This window comes from Pan paniscus, chromosome Y (genome assembly GCF_029289425.2).
Source record: "Pan paniscus chromosome Y, NHGRI_mPanPan1-v2.0_pri, whole genome shotgun sequence".
Taxonomy (NCBI): Eukaryota; Metazoa; Chordata; class Mammalia; order Primates; family Hominidae; genus Pan; species Pan paniscus.
This window is the reverse complement of record NC_073273.2, coordinates 42,291,494-42,301,209: the sequence shown is the minus strand read 5'-3', so window position 1 is coordinate 42,301,209 and position 9,716 is coordinate 42,291,494.

The following is a 9,716-nucleotide window of genomic DNA, read 5'->3' as shown; positions in this document are numbered from 1 at the left end:
CATTCAAAAACATATGAAATATGCGTACATCCAAGTTATAGATATGTACCATATACATATATATGTGTAGGTGTGTATACACACACACACACACACACTCACACACACAAACACAAGTTTATGTACAAATGCTCCTTAACTTATGATGGGGTTATGTCCCAATAAACCCATAGCAAGTTGAAAATACCAAAATTTGAAAATGCCCTGAATACACCTAACCTACTAAACATCATAGCTTTGCCTAGCATACCTTAAATATGCTCAAAGCACTTGTATAACCTATCATGGAGCAAACTCCTCTAGCAACACAGAACACTGTAGAGTTTTGCCTATGAACCTTTGTGATTGCAAGGCTGAGTGGGAACTGGCTCCCTGTAGCCTGGCAAGAGGGGAAAACAGCACTTTCCACTGCATGCATGCTATTCTCACACCACCATTAAGTCCAGAAGTTGTAAATGGGACCATCTTAAGTGAAAGACCATCTGTATATCAATTTATATGTATACAAGTTTGTAAATAAATACACAAATCTATGTTTACATATATACAAGTGTATATATAAATATATAAGTGTACATGTATAAATAAATGTAATTACATATTATTGATGGCATTTGGCTCTGCGTTCCCACTAAAACCTCACTGTGAAGTGTAATCCCCACGTGTCCAGGGAGGTGCCTGATGGGAGGTGATTGGATCCTAGGGGATTTTTCCCTTGCTGTTCTCAAGATAGTGAGTTCTCACGAGATCTAATGGTTTAAAAATGTGGCACTTCCTTGCTCCCTCTCCCTCCTGCTGCCATGAGAAGATGTGCCTTGCTTCCGCTTCCCCTTCCGCCATGATTATAAGTTCCGTGAGGCCTCCCAGGCCCTGCAGCACTCTAAGTTATTAAACCTCTTTTCTTTAAAAATTACCCAGTCTCCAGTAGTTCTTTAAAACAGTCTGAAAATGAACTAATACAGTGATATGTAAGTATATTGTATATATTATTACTATTTATAATAATTTTACTAAACAGAACTAGGTACACATATAAAGATGTAATATATTTTATTTTATTTTATTTTATTTATTTATTTATTTGAGACTGGATCTTGCTGTGTGGCCTAGGCTATGGTGCAGTGGTGTGATCTGGACTCACCGCAACCTAAACATCTGGGGTTCAAGGAAACCCCTTACCTCAGCCGCTGTCTCCAGTAGCTGGGACCACAGGCATGCACTGTGATGCCTATATAATTTTTGTATGTTTGGTAGAGACAGGGATTTACCATGTTGTGCAGGCTGCTCTCCAATTCCTGAGCTCTCGCGGTCTTTCCATCCCAAACTCGCCAAGTCCTGGGACTTACAGGCATGATCTGCCGTGCCCCCAAAAAAAGCTGTAATTTAAATATGGAGATGGGTATTCATTTATATATTATAAAAAAGTATATATGGGGGTGGAGCCAAGATGGCCGAATAAGAACAGCTCCGGTCCACAGCTCCCAGTGTGAGCGACGCAGAAGATGGGTGATTTCTGCATTTCCATCTGAGGTACCGGATTCATCTCACTAGGGAGTGCCAGACAGTGGGTGCAGGACAGTGGGTGCAGTGCCCCATGCAGGAGCTGAAGCAGGGCTAGGCATTGCCTCACTCGGGAAGTGCAAGGCGTCAGGGAGTTCCCTTTCCTAGTCAAAGAAAGGGGTGACAGATGGCACCTGGAAGATCGGGTCACTCTCAACCTAATACTGAGCTTTTCCAACGGGCTTGAAAAACAGCACACCAGGAGATTATATCCTGCACATGGCTCAGAGGGTCCTACACCCACGGAGTCTTGCTGTTTGCTAGCACAGCAGTCTGAGATCAAACTGCAAGGTGGCAGTAAGGCTGGGGGAAGGGTGCCTGCCATTGCCCAGGCTTGATTAGGTAAACAAAGCAGCTGGGAAGCTCCAACTGGGTGGAGCCCACCACAGCTCAAGGAGGCCTGCCTGCCTCTGTAGGCTCCACCTCTGGGGGCAGGGCACGGACAAACAAAAAGACAGCAGTAACCTCTGCAGACTTAAATGTCCATGTCTGACACCTTTGAAGAGAGTAGTGGTTCTCCCAACACGCAGCTGGAGATCTGAGAATGGCAGACTGCCTCCTCAAGTGGGTCCCTGACCCCCGAGCAGCCTAACTGGGAGGCACCCTGCAGTAAGGGCAGACTGACACCTCACACGGCCGGGTACTCCTCTGAGACAAAACTTCCAGGGGAACGATCAGGCAGCAGCATTTGCGGTTCACAAATATCCACTGTTCTACCGCCACCACTGTTCTGCAGCCATGGCTGCTGATACCCAGGCAAACAGGGTCTGGAGTGGACCTCTAGCAAACTCCAACAGACCTGCAGCTGAGGGTCCTGTCTGTTAGAGGGAAAACTAACAAACAGAAAGGACATCCACACCAAAAACCCATCTGTATGTCACCATCATCAAAGACGAAAAGTAGATAAAACCACAAACATGGGGAAAAAACAGAGCAGAAAAACTGGAAACCCGAAAAAGCAGAGTGCTTCTCCTCCTCCAAAGGAATGCAGCTCCTCACCAGCAATGGAAAAAAGCTGGACGGAGAATGACTTTGATGAGTTGAGAAAAGAAGGCTTCAGATGATCAAACTACTCCGAGCTACAGGAGAAATTTAAACCAATGGCAAAGAAGTTAAAAACTTTGAAAAAAAATTAGATGAATGGATAACCAGAATAATCAATGCAGAGAAGTCCTTAAAGGAGCTGATGGAGCTGAAAGGCAAGGCTCGAGAACTATGTGAAGAATGCAGAAACCTCAGGAGCTGATGCGATTATCTGGAAGAAAGGATATCAGTGATGGAAGATGAAATGAATGAAATGAAGCGAGAAGGGAAGTTTAGAGAAAAAAGAATACAAAGAAACGAACAAAGCCTTCAAGAAATATGGGACTATGTGAAAAGACCAAATCTACATCTGATTGGTATACCTGAAAGTGACGGGGGGGAATGGAACCAAGTTGGAAAACACTCTGCAAGATATTATCCAGGAGAACTTACCCAATCTAGCAAGGCAGGCCAACATTCAGATTCAGGAAATACAGAGAACTCCACAAAGATACTCCTAGAGAAGAGCAACTCCAAGACACATAATTGTCAGATTCATCAAAGGCGAAATGAAGGAAAAATTGTTCAGGGCAGCCAGAGAGAAAGGTCGGGTTACCCACAAATGGAAGCCCATCAAACTAACAGCGGATCTCTCACCCCAAACTCTACAAGCCAGAAGAGAGTGGGGGCCAATATTCAGCATTCTTAAACCCAGAATTTCATATCCAGCCAAACTAGGCTTCATAAGTGAAGGAGAAATAAAATACTTTACAGACAAGCAAATGCTGAGAGATTTTGTCACCACCAGGCTTGCCTTAAAAGACCTCCTGAGGGAAGCACTAAACATGGAAAGGAACAACCAGTAACAGCCACTGCAAAATCATGCCAAATTGTAAAGACCATCGAGGCCAGGAAGAAACTGCATCAACTAATGAGCAAAATAACCAGCTAACATCATAATGACAGGATCAAATTCACACATAACCATATTAACTTTAAATGTAAATGGGCTAAATGCTCCAATTAAAAGACACAGACTGGCAAATTGGATAAAGAGACAAGACCCATCAGTGTGCTTTATTCAGGAAACCCATCTCACATGCAGAGACACACATAAGCTCAAAATAAAGGGATGGAGGAAGATCTACCAAGCAAATGGAAAACAAAAAAAGGTAGGGGTTGCAATCTTAGTCTCTGATAAAACAGACTTTAAACCAACAAAGATCTAAAGAGACAAAGAAAGCCATAACATAATGGAAAAGGGATCAATTCAACAAGAAGAGCTAACTATCCTAAATATATGTGCACCCAATACAGGAGTACCCAGATTCATAAAGCAAGCCCTCAGTGACCCACAAACAGACTTAGACTCCCATGCAATAATAATTGGAGACTTTAACACCCCACTGTCAACATTAGACAGATCAATGAGACAGAAAGTTAAAAAGCATACCCAGGAATTGAACTCAGCTCTGCACCAAACAGACCTAATAGACATCTACAGAACTCTCCACCCCAAAACAACAGAATATACATTTTTTTCAACACCACATCTCACCTATTCCAAAATTGACCACATAGTTGGAAGTAAAGCACTCCTCAGCAAATGTAAAAGCACAGAAATTGTAGCAAACTGTCTCTCCAACCACAGTGCAATCAAACTAGAACTCAGGATTAAGAAACTCACTCAAAACCGCTCAACTACATGGAAACTGAACAACCTGCTCCTGAATGACTACTGGGTACATAATGAAATGAAGGCAGAAATAAAGATGTTCTTTGAAACCAATGAGAATAAAGACACAACATACCAGAATCGCTGGGACACATTCAAAGCAGTCTGTAGAGGGAAATTTATAGCACTAAATGCCCACAAGACAAAGCAGGAAAGATCCAAAATTGACACCCTAACATCACAATTAAAAGAACTAGAAAAGCAAGAGCAAACACATTCAAAAGCTAGCAGAAGGCAAGAAATAACTAACATCAGAGCAGAACTGAAGGAAATAGAGACACAAAAAAACTCTTCAAAAAATTAATGAATCCAGGAGCTGGTTTTTTGAAAAGATCAACAAAATTGATAGACCGCTAGCAAGACTAATAAAGAAGAACACAGAGAAGAATCAAATAGATGCAATAAAAAACAATAAAAGGGATATCACCACCGATCCCACAGAAATACAATCTACTATCAGAGAATACTACAAACATCTCTATGCAAATAAACTAGAAAATCTAGAAGAAATGGAAAAATTCCTCGACACATACTCCCTCCCAAGGGTAAACCAGGAAGAAGTTGAATCTCTGAATAGACCAATAACAGGATCTGAAATTGTGGCAATAATCAATAGCTTACCAACCAAAAAAAGTCAAGGACCAGATGGATTCACAGCCCAATTCTACCAGAGGTACAAGGAGGAGCTTGTACCATTCCTTCTGAAACCAATCCAATCAATAGAAAAAGAGAGAATCCTCCCTAACTCATTTTATGAGGGCAACAACATCCTGATACCAAAGCCTGGCAGAGACACAACCAAAAAAGAGAATTTTAGACCAATATCCCTGATGAATATCGATGTAAAAATCCTCAGTAAAATACTGGCAAACCAAATCCAGCAGCACATCAAAAAGCTTATCCACCATGATCAAGTGGGCTTCATCCCTGGGATGCAAGGCTGGTACAACATACCCAAATCAAAAAATGTAATCCAGCTTATAAACAGAACCAAAGACAGAAACCACATGATTATGTCAATAGATGCAGAAAAGGCCTTTGACAAAATTCAACAACGCTTCATGCTAAAATCTCTCAATAAATTCTGTATTGATGGGACGTATCTCCAAACAATAAGAGATATCTATGACAAACCCACAGCCAATATCATACTGAATGGGCAAAAACTGGAAGCATTACCTTTGAAAATGGGCACAAGACAGGGATGCCCTCTCACACCACTCCTATTCCACATAGTGTTGGAAGTTCTGGCCAGGGCAATCAGGCAGGAGAAGGAAAAAAAGTATTCAATTAGGAAAAGAGGAAGTCAAATTGTTCCTGTTTGCAGGTGACATGACTGTATATCTAGAAAACCCCATTGTCTCAGCCCAAAATCTCCTTAAGCTGATAAGCAATTTCAGCAAAGTCTCAGGATACAAAATCAATGTGCAAAAATCACAAGCATTCTTATACACAACAACAGACAAACAGAGAGCCAAATCATGAGTGAACTCCCATTCAAAATTGCTTCAAAGAGAATAAAATACCTAAGAATCCAACTTACAAGGGACATGAAGGACCTCTTCAAGGAGAACTACAAACCACTGCTCAATGAAATAAAAGAGGATACAAAGAAATGGAAGAACATTCCATGCTCATGGGTAGTAAGAATCAATATCGTGAAAATGGCCGTACTGCCCAAGGTAATTTATAGATTCAATGCCATCCCCATGAAGCTACCAATGACTTTCTTCACAGAATTGGAAAAAACTACTTTAAAGTTCATATGGAACCAAAAAAGAGCCCGCATTGCAAGGTCAATCGTAAACCAAAAGAACAAAGCCAGAGGCATCATGCTACCTGACTTCAAACTATACTACAAGACTATGGTAACCAAAACAGCATGGTACTGGTACCAAAACAGAGACATAGATCAATGGAACAGAACAGAGCCCTCAGAAATAATGCTGCATATCTACAACCATCTGATCTTTGGCAAACCTGACAAAAACAAGCAATGGGGAAAGGATTCCCTATTTGATAAACGGTGCTGGGGAAACAGGCTAGCCATATGTAGAAAGCCGAAACTGGATCCCTTTCTTACACCTTATACAAAAATTAATTCAAGATGGATTAAAGACTTCCATGTTAGACCTAAAACCATAAAAACCCTAGAAGAAAACCTAGGCAATATGATTCAGGACATAGGCATGGGCAAGGACTTCATGCCTAAAACACCAAAAGCAATGGCAACAAATGCCAAAATTGGCAAATGGGATCTAATTAAACTAAAGAGCTTCTGCACAGCAAAAGAAACTACCATCAGAGTGAACAGGCAACCTACAAATTGGGAGAAAATTTTTGCAACTTACTCATCTGACAAAGGGCTAACATCCAGAATCTACAATGAACTCAAACAAATTTACAAGAAAAAAACAAACAATCCCATCAAAAAGTGGGCCAAGGATATGAACAGACACTTCTCAGAAGAAGACATTTATGCAGCCAAAAAACACATGAAAAAATGCTCATCATCACTGGCCATCAGAGAAATGCAAATTGAAACCACAGTGAGATACCATCTCACACCAGTTAGAATGGCGATCATTAAAAAGTCAGGAAACAACAGGTGCTGGAGAGGATGTGGAGAAATAGGAACACTTTTACACTGCTGGTGGGACTGTACACTAGTTCAACCATTGTGGAAATCAGTGTGGCGATTCCTCAGGGATCTAGAACTAGAAATACCATTTGACCCAGACATCCCATTACTGGGTATATACCCAAAGGACTATAAATCATGCTGCTATAAAGACACATGCACACGTATGTTTATTGCGACACTATCCACAATAGCAAAGACTTGGAACCAACCCAAATGTCCAACAATGATAGAATGGATTAAGAAACTGTGGCACATATACACCATGGAATAGTATGCAGCCACAAAAAATGATGAGTTCATGTCCTTTGCAGGGACATGGATGAAACTGGAAATCATCGTTCTTAGCAAACTATTGCAAGGACAAAAAACCAAACACCACATGTTCTCACTCATAGGCGTGAATTGAACAATGAGAACACATGGACATAGGAAGGGGAACATCACACTCGGGGACTGTTGTGGGGTGCGGGGAGGGGGGAGGGATAGCAATAGGAGATACCTAATGCTAAATGACAAGTTAATGGGTGCCGCATGCCAGCATGGCACATGTATACATATGTAACAAACCTGCACATTGTGCACATGTGCCCTAAAACTTAAAGTATAATAATAATAAAATTTAAAAAGTATATATATTTACATATACATAATATATTTTAACTTTATGTATATTAATGTATATACAAGCTTGTATGTAAATTTATAAATGGATATCAAATTAACATACACGTGTGTTTGTTGTTACATTTTAAATTTACGTTTCACAATTTGCCAAGTCATGTTATTAGTAGTACTTATGTGTATTTTTGTTTAATTGAACTTATTAAGGTTAAAAGAACCTTTGAACTGAAAAAAAAAATGCCTAAAACTTCAAAAAGAAGAAACATAGGGACAGCTTCCTCTATGCATCCCACAGTATATTAAATGTTGATTTCTGGGCACCTTGGAAATTTCAGTGTCTGAATGAAACATTCCAGCAAGGGTTGGAGTTGTTGCTCTGCTGCAGATTTTTTCTTTATTTCTGTAACAGTCCTGCATTAATCCTCTTCCACCCCTCATCTCAGCTTATACTTCAGGAAGTTGCCTTGATTAGCCTTTCTTGGCACAAGATGGATACCGCTTCCTAAAACACATGGGGCAACAACAAAGATATTATAGAGAAATTTTGGCTAAACTCAAGACTTTCTCTGGGCACCCGAGGAAGAAATAGCTGACAAATACTGTCAGAAGAAATGTTGGGTAATCCTGTGGAAAATCAAAACATCATCTATTTTTTGACCCTTTCATCAGTTCTGAACTCCTGAAGAAAAAAAAAAAAAAAGGTGATTCCAGTGGTGAGTTTTACACACCCATATGATTTACTCTTCCCTTTAGCAAAAGCAAAACTCTTCACAAGGCATAGAGATTTACTATCCTGAATCTTGATCTCTGTATTCAATTGTCCTACCATGCTGCAGTTTTTCTATATAACTAACATAGAAGCAGAAAGTATCTAGATTCTGCAGTTGGAGAGCATGAAACATTCATACCACTGGCCATAGCTGCACGTGACTCTCTCAAGTTTTTTTTTTTTTTTTTTAGAGAAACAATTCTCAGAAAGTTATAACCCATAGCTTCAAGAAACAGAAATTCTATATCACTAGACTGCTGGCATTATTCCTATACTTTGCCAAAAGAGCAGCATGAAAATAGACTCAATGATCCATAGCGGAACTACCTGAGTCAATCCCTTCATCTGTAACTCTGAAACACTGAAAATGTTGCTATAAATGTATCTACAATTACTGCCCAGCATCATGCAAATGACTCATTAGCGTGAAACTCAGAAATGTTTAAAAATTTATAAGGTTTTAGGAGAGTTTCCCCTGATGTTGTTTGAATTGCTAAGAAGTCTTACAGTGGACTTCTTACCTTAGGACATCCATGGACTAATTACATTCCGTGGGTCAAATCCAGCCCACTACTTGTTTCTGTAAATAAAGTTTTACTGGAAAACAGCCATGCCCATTCATTTATATATTGTCTGTGCCTGCTTTTGTGGTATGATAGAAGAGCTCAGTTACTACAAGAGAGTTTATGTATCTCACAGAGATGAAAATATTTACTATTTGACTCTTTTTATTAAAAGTAGGCCAATTTCATAGAACTATTAACAGTACTAAAATATAAAGCTGTCTCCCCATTTTTTTCTAATCTTTCTCAACTTGTCATGTCTTTACAAAATAAATTTATATTTGCTGTTGTTCTAAGTAAGGAAAAAATAAAATATTTAGTCACTGGCATGGTTTTCCATTTTTACCTTTATATTGTGTAATGCCAATTTTGAACTCCAGTATCTGAGCAGTTAACATGTATTCAGAATCACTGAAATTACACAAGCTGTTATTTTGTAGCATATGCATAAGTATCTACTGCATTCTTACCAGAACAGGGGAAGTGTGCCACACAAAATGAACTCAGCTGATTTTATTTTACTTCTTGATATTGACATATTCTAGCAACACTGTACCTTCAGCTCACTGATGATAAGGAAGGCATGTAACTAACAGGAACCACAGGTTGTCCTCTCATCCCCATCTCCTCTATAACATCATTTTCCGCATAAGTGGTTGCCTGACACAGCAAGAAGAATAAGAGATAGGATAGAATTCTTGTTTGTTCTGGGATTTTTTTTAGAATTTCATTGCCACTTATCTATGTTTAAAGTAAGTTTTAATTTGTACACAAAGCATGACCTCTCTGGGATGCAAGAGC